Source organism: Bos indicus x Bos taurus, chromosome 7 (assembly GCF_003369695.1).
Source record: "Bos indicus x Bos taurus breed Angus x Brahman F1 hybrid chromosome 7, Bos_hybrid_MaternalHap_v2.0, whole genome shotgun sequence".
Lineage (NCBI taxonomy): Eukaryota > Metazoa > Chordata > Mammalia > Artiodactyla > Bovidae > Bos > Bos indicus x Bos taurus.
In genome coordinates, this window is record NC_040082.1 from 88,255,318 (window position 1) to 88,266,286 (window position 10,969).

Consider the following 10,969-nt stretch of genomic DNA (forward strand, 5'->3'; position numbering starts at 1 on the left):
AGTGTCTAACTCTTTGCAACCCCATGGACTGCAGCAAACCAGGATTCCCTGTGCATCACCAACTCCAGGACCTTGCTCAAACTCATTTCCATCACATTGGTGATGCCATCCAACCATCTCATCCTCTGTTATCCCCTTCTCCTCCTGCCTTCAATCTTTCCCAGTATCAGGGTCTTTTCCAATAAGTCAGCTCTTCGCATCAGGTGGCCAAAGTATTGGAGCTTCAGCATCAGTCCCTCCAATGAATATTCAGGACTGATTTCCTTTAAGATTTACTGGTATGATCTCCTAGGAGTCCAAGGACTCTCAGGAGTCTTCTCCAACACCACAGTTCAAAAGCATCAATTCTTCAGTAGGTGATGGTAAAAGGGGCTATTTCTACTTCTGTCTCTTGGTTCTCAGACCTTTGTATTATACCTACTGGAACATGGCTCCATATAAGGGTCTTTGACTTAGTGAGAATGTGTTCTGGAAGACAGCTCTTTATCCTTGTAAAGTACCACTTCCAAGCTGGTGCTTCAATTATGCCTCCACCAAGCTGCTGCACAACATTTTATTGGGTCAGCAGCTCCTACATGGTACAGTATGATCAGTGAACCTTACAGTCATGAACCTTCTCCTTTGCCATAAATACTATATGAGATACCATGCTAGTGGGTCAAAAACTGAAAGCCCTTGGATAGTGATTGACAGGCCCTGTAGATATGAAAGGCAAACCCATTCCTGGAATGTATATTTATTTTCATCAAAAAGAATCACTTGCCCTTCCAGGGTTTTAGAGAGCTATGTAGTCAATTAGCAATCAAGTGGCCTGTTGATCTCCTTGACTCAGTATTGTATCTGGGCTTCCCTGATGGCTTACTGGTAAAGAATCCACCTGTAATGCAGGAGATTCGAATTTGATCCCTGGGTTGGGAAGGTCCCTTGGAGAAGGAAACAGCAACCCACTCCAGCATTCTTGCCTGGGAAATCCCATGAACAAAAGAACCTGGTGGACTACAGTCCATGGTCACAAAAAACTCAGACATGACTTAGTGAATAACTGACAACAACAAAAATAACAAATTGGATCTGGAGCTCGAAGTTGGTATGTGTTGCTGATAAGCTAGACATTTTATAATGGCAATAGCTAGATCAACCGTGGTTAAGTTAAGAGCTCATGGTATTGTGTTTATGCATAGCTTGCATCCCTGCCTCCATGGCTACTCCATTCTTGTATCCACTGAGCTAGCACTGGGGTACAGTAATGGAAGTGGGTTTATATTACCTGGAATAGTCAGTATGTATATCCGATCACTGTAGATCTTCCGCTGTGGTATGCTTCCTAGCAGGCATTAACATGCAAAATGAAGCTCTCCATAGTCCACACCACTAACATCTCTCCTTGCATGCCTCTGTACTAGATTTCCTCATCCCAGGTGTTCTAGTCTTTCTCATTCCAAGTTCCTGAGCAGCCAGTCAAGCCATTGACACTGCCTTTGTGTCCATATATGTTTTAAGTTCAGATAACTTTTCCACACAAAGCCAATGGCCAGTTTTACCACCTGAAGTTCTAGTCCGGATTTTTCATTATTATCTTTCAAGGTCAGTCCTTAGTGAAGCTGTAGTACAGTAACAAGCATTTTTGGCTTGACCCACATACTGATCTGACCTACTTGTAAACCAGATTTGGGCTTTTACCTCCTCCATCAGTTGGCCCTGCGGGATCATCCATGTATCTCTAGCTGTAACCTGGGGGAGAGGCTCTGGTGCCACAGAGGCAGATACATTAAGCCCTGGGTTACCTGTTTGTGCAGCTTACTTGTGCCCTCCAATCCTGTTTATACTTGATACTAGTTCAGTTGATTCCCAGTGTACGACTTCCATCTCATGATGGGTTGTTGCTAAGCCTGCCTGGCTTTCTAAGTTGCTGCTGCTGCTGCTAAGTCGCTTCAGTCATGTCCGACTCTGTGCGACCCCATAGACAGCAGCCCATCAGGCTCCTCCATCCCCGGGATTCTCCAGGCAAGAATACTGGAGTGGGTTACCATTTCCTTCTCCAATGCATAAAAGTGAAAAGTGAAAGTGAAGTTGCTCAGTCGTGCCCGACTCTTAGCGACCCCATGGACTGCAGCCTACCAAGGCTCCTCCATCCATGGGATTTTCCAGGCAAGAGTACTGGAGTGGGTTGCCATTGCCTTCTCTGGGCTTTCTAAGTTAGGCCCTCCAAATCCATTAGGGCTCAGCAGAATAACAGGAGTTGCTTTTCAAAAGGTATATAATTCTCCAAGGCAAATGATATGGCCTGTTTCAGAGCCATAGGGACACAATGTATTTTTCCCTCACTACTGATACCTTTAAGAAACACAGGATCTGATGATTCATATGTTCCAAATGGCAGGGCTACTTGTACTACAGCCTGAAAATGCTGTAGAGCCTTGGGACCCCACTCAAAAGTGGCAGGCTTCTATGTTACTGCCAGGTATATGGATCAGAGCAATAGTTCCAGGTATGCAATAGGTTGCACCCATAACTCTAAGAGGCCTACCAAACATGGTGCTTCCTTCCTCATGGTGAGAAGTACATGTAGTCATTTGTCCTATACATTGGAGGAAATTTCCTGACATACTCTAGACCACTGAAAGAAAGTGAAAGTGAAAGTCACTCGCCCAGTCATGTCCGACTCTTTGTGACCCCATGGACTATACAGTCCATGGAATTCTCCTGGCCAGAATACTGGAGAGGATAACCTTTCCTTTTTCCAGGGGATCATCCCAACCTAGGGATTGAAGCCAGGTCTCCTGCATTGCAGGCAGATTCTTCACCAGCTTAGCCACAAGGGAAGCCCAAGAATACGGGAGTGGGTAGCCTATTCCTTCTCCAGCGGATCTTCCAGACCACTGGATCCCTAAAATTTTGACTAATGTGGTAGGTTCTGAATCTTCACAGGGGTTATCTTCTGGAGTATATGTCTTTTGTCATGGCCATCAATATGTTTGTCTCTGCTTGACTACCTTGTCTGGTTGGCATACAATTATGGATAGAGTAGACCAGGGTGACGTTCTGCAGGGTGTTCAGATCACTCAGGCCTCTTAGGACTACGGTGTGACAGAGGGAAGGAGCGATAACCTAACCCTGGCAATTTAGAACGTTGTTTGTTCCAAGTAAATCCTAACTATTTCTGAATGGAGGAGAAAAGAATGGAGTCACCATATCAGTGTCCACATACTATATGCCTGAAGGCATGTTAATCTACTGTAGCAAAGATAAAACATCTGGCAGGCACAGTGGCTGCCACTGTGGCTACTATTTGTGGAGCTGGTAGAAGCCCACTGGCATCTTCCAGGGTCTGAGTTTTACTGGTAAATTAAAGAAGATACATGGAATTCCTTTAGATCTTTAATGGTGGCACTAATCTCTGCCTTCACCTCTAGAATGTAATACTGGATTTTTGTGATATTGTTTTTTATTTATTTTGATTTATTTTTAATACTATTTTGGCTGGAACAGAAGTTTTTAAGGCTTCTACTTGGCTTTCCTCACTATGACAGCTCTTACCATACTGGCCAAGGACCCAATATAGAAGATTATACTAGCCATGAAATATGTTTATCTGATTATATCATTGAGTGGGTCTGTGGACCTAGAGGGATTTCTATGAGCAGGATTCAGACCAAGAAGCTATTTATTATCTGAACTACATATGTCCCCAATTCTAACAAGAGGGTCTTGGTGCTATTTCAAGTCTCCAGAGACTAATTTTAACTCAAATTCTGTGTTTAACAGTCCTTGAAATGCTGGTCTATTCTCTTTCCCAGTATCTACAGTTATCCAAATAAATGGCCTTCCGAAAGGTTCCCTTGGGGAAGACCTGGGGAAGTCATTGTCATGTACACTTGCCACGGTACTAGGTGATCCTTCCTTCTAGAGATCTGGCTTTTTCTTCAACCAATGCATTCTCAATCTGAAAACTAGTTCTGATCTGGAAATTTGGCAAGGGACTTGTGACTGGGAGGACTAGGCTTATTATCCTTGATTGATTTGATTTAAGCAGCATTGTTCTCAGTGAGTTCAGTTCTGTGACAGTATCTCCTGTTATCAGTCCTGACCTATAAATGACAAACACTGTTTTACTTCTTAGTCATGCTGCTGCCCCTCTTTCTAGCATACTCCTTATCGTTGTGGTGTCTTTGGAGCCCTTCCAACCTTAGTATATTGACTCTGGCACACCCACTTCCTCCACACATTCTGTCGCAGCAATTCTGGCAGAGCTATCTTATTTTTCCATGCTTCTAGGAACCATTCTAATGGTCTATTTGCATCATCTCCTGGGGTTCATGCCACAGATGTTTTTTTTATTCTTTTTTTTTCCTTTTTTTCCCCTTTTATTTATTTATTTTTAAATTTTATTTTATTTTAACTTTACAATATTGTATTGGTTTTGCCATATATCAAAATGAATCCGCCACAGGTATACATGTGTTCTCCATCCTGAACCCTCCTCCCTCATCCCTCCTCCCTCCCCATACCATCCCTCTGGGTCGTCCCAGTGCACCAGCCCCAAGCATCCAGTATCGTGCATCGAACCTGGACTGGCGACTCATTTCATACATGATATTATACATGTTTCAATGCCATTCTCCCAAATCATCCCACCCTCTCCCTCTCCCACAGAGTCCAAAAGACTGTTCTATACATCAGTGTCTCTTTTGCTGTCTTGTATACAGGATTATTGTTACCATCTTTCTAAATTCCATATATATGAGTTAGTATACTATATTGGTGTTTTTCCTTCTGGCTTACTTCACTCTGTATAATAGGCTCCAGTTTCATCCACCTCATTAGAACTGATTCAAATGTATTCTTTTTAAAGGCTGAGTAATACTCCATTGTGTATATGTACCATAGCTTTCTTATCCATTCATCTGCTGATGGACATCTAGGTTGCTTCCATGTCCTGGCTATTATAAACAGTGCTGCAATGAACATTGGGGTACACGTGTCTCTTTCAATTCTGGTTTCTTCAGTGTGTATGCCCAGCAGTGGGATTGCTGGATCATAAGGCAGTTCTTTTTTTTTTTTTTTTTAATTTTATTTTTAAACTTTACAATATTGTATTAGTTTTGCCAAATATCGAAATGAATCCGCCACAGGTATACATGTGTTCCCCATCCTGAGCCCTCCTCCCTCCTCCCTCCCCATACCCTCCCTCTGGGTCGTCCCAGTGCACCAGCCCCAAGCATCCAGTATCGTGCATCGAACCTGGACTGACGACTCATTTCATACATGATATTATACATGTTTCAATGCCATTCTCCCAAATCTCCCCACCCTCTCCCTCTCCCACAGAGTCCATAAGACTGATCTATACATCAGTGTCTCTTTTGCTGTCTCATACACAGGGTTATTGTTACCATCTTTCTAAATTCCATATATATGCGTTAGTATACTGTATTGGTGTTTTTCTTTCTGGCTTACTTCACTCTGTATAATAGGCTCCAGTTTCATCCACCTCATTAGAACTGATTCAAATGTACTCTTTTTAATGGCTGAGTAATACTCCATTGTGTATATGTACTATAGCTTTCTTATCCATTCATCTGCTGATGGGCATCTAGGTTGCTTCCATGTCCTGGCTATTATAAACAGTGCTGCAATGAACATTGGGGTACACGTGTCTCTTTCAATTCTGGTTTCCTCAGTGTGTATGCCCAGCAGTGGGATTGCTGGATCATAAGGCAGTTCTATTTCCAGTTTTTTAAGGAATCTCCACACTGTTCTCCATAGTGGCTGTACTAGTTTGCATTCCCACCAACAGTGTAAGAGGGTTCCCTTTTCTCCACACCCTCACAGTTTTTTAAATATTGCATTCCTTGGACAGTTCAGTTCAGTCGCTCAGTGGTGCCTGGCTCCTTGTGACCCCATAGACTGCAGCATGCCAGGCTTCCCTGTCCATCACCGACTCCTGGAGCTTACTCAAACTCATGTCCATTGAGCCAGTGATGCTCTCCAACCATCTCATCCTCTGTCATCTCCTTCTCCTCCCACCTTATTGGCCTGAGTACTGGAGCTTCAGCTTCAGCATCAGTCCTTCCAAGGAATATTCAGGACTGATTTCCTTTAGGATTGATTGGTTGGATCTCCTTTCAGTCCAAGGGACTCTCAAGAGTCTTCTCCAGCACCACAGATCAAAAGCGTCAATTCTTCAGTGCTCAGCTTTCTTTATACTCGAACTCTCACATCCATATATGACTACTAGAAAAACCATAGCTTTGACTAGATGGACCTTTGTTAGCAAAGTAATGTCTCTGCGTTTTAATATGTTGTCTAGGTTGGTCATAGCTTTTCTTCCAAGGAGCAAGAGTCTTTTAATTGCATGGCTGCAGTCACCCTTGGACAAGTCATTCCTTGGACAGTGATCTCAAATGAATAAACTCTTTTATCCAAATTTCTGTTTCATCCCCTGATTCAGAATCCAGTTTCATATATATTATTCCAACTCCTGCTTGTTCTTACCGGTTAGCTCCTGTGTTTTATTTGAGTGTAGATCCTTTCCTCCTGGAGATCCAACATATCTCTTGCCAGGTTACATTGTGATTTAACCCAAGTTACTGACCTAGTGGGTCAAGAGTGGGAGTGGGAATAGGTCCTGGGAGGATGAAAGAATAAGAACCGAAGGACAAAGGCCTCTGCACCATCTTTAGTTAGGCAAGAGTTAGGGTCCCTAATTCTTAATAGGGATGAATGTGCCACTTGTATAAGTTCAGAGGGTTCTAAGGAATCTGAGGAGTCAAGATTTTCAGATGCAATAGATGTCCTCATTCCACATATCAGGGTCCCCTTCTTTCCCACCCAGGGCCGTAACTTGGGCATGGGAGACCTGTCTTAGTTGGGAGTTTAACCTTCTTTGGAGCTTAGCTACTGACATTTTCCTTCTCTTTCACTAAAAGAGATGAGAGCTCATTATATGTACCACGGGAGCCTAGGGCTTCCATACTTAGTTTTTATCACCAGTGAATTGCTCTAAGCTTTTCATTACCTTTTTGTGAGACTCAGTCAAGCTTAGCAATAGTTACCCAAACATTGTTATTAGAGTAACTGATTCCCTCATATTTCTCAAATACCTGATAAACTGCACCAGCTAATGCAATCTCTTCCAATAGGAGCAGAAGTATTAACAACTGCACCACTACCTACTGCCTCATGCTAGAGGCTGTCTGTCAGCTGTGAAGGGGCGGGTCCTCACTAGCAGCCAGGTGGTGAGTGAGCCAGCTCCACAATTCCATCTAAGTGTCTCCTTAATTCATTTTACCACTCCTCGAGCCAATACCATAGATCAGGTGCTGTGGGAAGCACTCTGAGTCAGAGATTAGCATGTAGAACCTTTACTTGGGATCAACATCTGCAGGAAAGAGAGGTCAGAAGGAGGATTAGACAGAGGGAGGATGAAATGCTATATAGTTTCAACAAGGGTTCCAGCTGAGCTCAGGGGTTCTCCAGGGGTTATCATTCAGAGTTTTCCTAAGATAGGGAAGGGAGCCCATGCCTTTACACACTCACATTTATTAGTCACTAGATCTGAGGTATGACCTTATGCAAGGTAATTTTCTTTAGCAGAGGCAAGACCCAAAGAGGGCTGAGAGCTGAGGCAGTCGTCTGGTAGCTCTTTTAGCAGCTGATGGAATAAACCCTCCATTCATAAATGAGTGTCTGGGTTGTACACCACAACATCTACCACACCACTTTCAAAATGCCATGCACAAAATCAGCTCCTGGCAAATGGATCAGAAGCCTGATGCCTACAAGTCACCCATTAAGATTCTCTTGCTTTAGCTTAAGTCTCTTTCCTACTGGGACACAGAAGCCCAGGAAATGGCCTCATGCCATTTCCTAGGCTCTAGTACCCAGCTTCTCAGGAGAAATGGCTTCAGGGTTAGGAGTGGTGGCATCATGAAGGCAGGGAAGACCAATAGGTCAGAAAATTTCCCTGTGGCTTCCCTGGTGGCTCAGTGGTAAAGAATCCACCTACCAATGCAGGAGACACGGGTTCGATCCCTGATCCAGGAAAGTCCCACATGCCATGAAGCAACTAAGTCTGTGTGCCACAACTACTGAGCCTGTGCTCTAGAGCCGAGGAGACACAACTACTGAGCCCACGAACCTAGAGCCCATGCTCCACAGCAAGAGAAGTCACGGCAATGAAAAGCCCGTGCATTGCAACTAGAGAATAGCCCCCACTTGCCGCAACTAGAGAAAAAGCCCACACAGCAGTGAAGATCCAGTACGGCCAAAAAATAAATAATTAGAAATAAAACCTTCCCTGATCCTGGAGAGCAGGTCAGTGCAGAGTGAAGCAGCATCTACTGGCAGGTCTTGGGGCAGCTGGGGTGGGGGATGATGGGGAATGAAGAGGGGATGTGAGTGGAAGAGGCTTCTGTAGTTCAGGCCCTTGCGGCTGGAACCTTTGGGCCAGTGGGATGTTGAGCAAGGTTCAGGTAAGAGCAGCCCTCTGCTTGTGGGTAATCCCAGCCTCCTTTCCCAAGCTTTCCCCAGAGCCTTATTGGAGCAGGATGGACAGGAACTGTCCTCTGGTCCAGGTGCCAGCTCATGCCTGGGTTTCCCCAGGAGGCAGGTCCAACTGGTCCACCCGTCCATTCTGGCAGTTCTGAGCTCTTTTCAGGCAGAGCTATATCCAGCTGTTTTGAGGGCTTTCCAGTGAGCTATAGTGCTTCTGTCCCATGGAGCCTACAGGGAAACCCCCAGCTCTGGCCCCCACCCCTTGACTAAGGCCTCCAGAATCTGGGCCAGAGGCTAGGGTGGGGCAAGCCACTGAGTCAGGACAGCGGTTTTCTGTCCACAGATTTCCCTACCATCTGCACCCCCAGAAGATGACCCTGTAGGAATGGGGAGCTGAAGTCCATACAGTCACTGGAATGAGTTACATCATTTCTTTAATGCTCACCACAATCATGTGAGACCATGACCCCACTCTTTCACATATGGCGTAACTGAAGCTGCTAGCAGAGAAATAATTTGTTCAGAGCTATAAAGCCACAGAGTGGCAAAGATGAGACTTGGACCCTAGTCTATGAGACCCCTTGTAAGGTGCTCTTCCACTGCCCTCTCTGCCACTTGGTATAATCCAGCCAGGATAAGATACTGAGAAGGGATGGCAGATCTTGACTATGTGGCATCAGGATGCCAGCTGGACCTGGGCCCTCTAAGTGTCTCCCCCTTGCCTGCCTCAGGACCCTCTGTGTGAGCCTTCTGGCCCATCTAGCACCCCAGGCTCCCACTAATACCTCGTATCTCAGCCTTCCATAGCCTCACTCCTTGAGCCTTCAGGCCCCAGTGCCTACCAAGACCTTCCTCCCAGATGTCCCAAATTCTTCACAACCATCAGTGTGGTGGAACCATTTTACTAACAGGGAGACTAAAACACAGAGGAACCCAGGGAGCCAGGATAGTTGAAAGCACGTGGATCCAGCACATACCCTAGTGCAGGTCCCCAGTGTCCATGAATGGCAGATACGAAGGACAGCAGTCTTATGTCTCAGTCACCTCAGTGAGGACAAGGGTGAGACACCTGGGGCAGCCCCAGCTCCAGGGCCTTCACAGGGGATCTCCTCCCCTTGTTCTCCACAGGAAGTGTGTGATGCTGGCCGGCCAGCCACAGAGGCCTGGGCATCCCCACAGAGCAGCCTCATTTCTCCACTCCCTAGCCCTCTCCCCACCTTTATCACACTGGCAGTCACGCTTCTTATCTCAGAGCCCAGCTTCCTGCTGCTTTTAAAGAGACACATGGCCTACCACTGGCTGACTGCTACCTTGCTAAGAGGTCCTAGCCTCATCTCCCAGGGTCATAGCAGGTTTGTGCCTTGCTCATCACCAAGAAAGGCTCTCTCCTCTCCACTCAGTGCCCAGGTCACTCTAAGGACTACCGAACAGCCTAGGGACTGGAATGCAAGTTCTTTTGAAGGACAGATAAGTGGATGAATGGATTGATTCATTCATTCAACAAATAAATACTGACTGAAGCACCTATTTGCTGCATAGTCACTGTGCTGGGCACTGGGGACAAGTGGGAAATAAGAAGACAAGACTGTCTTCTCAATGCCTACATTCTAGCGGGGGAGACAGCAATAGACAAAAAGCATTCCCCAGACAATGTCAGAAGAGACGAGCAATGAAGGTTAATAACAGAGATGATGGTATGGAGTCTCTGGAGTGACTAATGGCAGCCTTTCTGAGGAGACATCTGGCTGAGACCTGACAAGAAGGAGCTAGATTTATACTTTTAAAGGATCACACTACTACTGTGCTGGCCAAAAGCATCGGAAAGGGGATCAGTGAGAAGATTGCCAAAGATGATGAGCTGATCTGGACAGCAGGGGTATCAAGGGGGAAAAGGGGTCAGGAAAGGGGTCACAGGGAATAGGGAGCAGAAGATGGAGCATAGGCGGGAGACAGGGTGTGGTGCTCATCGGCCTGGCAGGTGGATACCACTTGCCTCAACTTTCCCACCCTCTGTTCTTCAACTGACCTGGCCTCTTGGAGGCCTCTGCTGAATGCCCCTGGACAGAGCTAGAGTATTCAGAAGAAGGTGGGGACAGACTGGGAGTGCACATGGGACCTGACCCAGTAGGCTCTATCCTCACTCTCAGGGCATCCTAATTCTGGTCATATGAGAAATTGGGCTTGAAATGTAGTGAGTACTCTTCTTCCTGTTGTTCCAGTACTTCAAACTCCTGGAACTTTGAAGCGTGGATGCCACAGCTGCTGCCCATCAGTTGCCTGCCACTCAGCACTTGGGCCATGACCCAGGCTGACACCCAGAGAGCGATGCCCACTGAAGCTCTAGCAAGTTGGTCATCAGGCACCTAAGCTGGTATCCTTCCCACCTGGAGCAGCTTCTGATCTCCTGGCCATGGGAGAGCACAGAAAAGTGTCAGACATAGGTGAGCAACACAGGGCCAGGGGAGGATGGCTG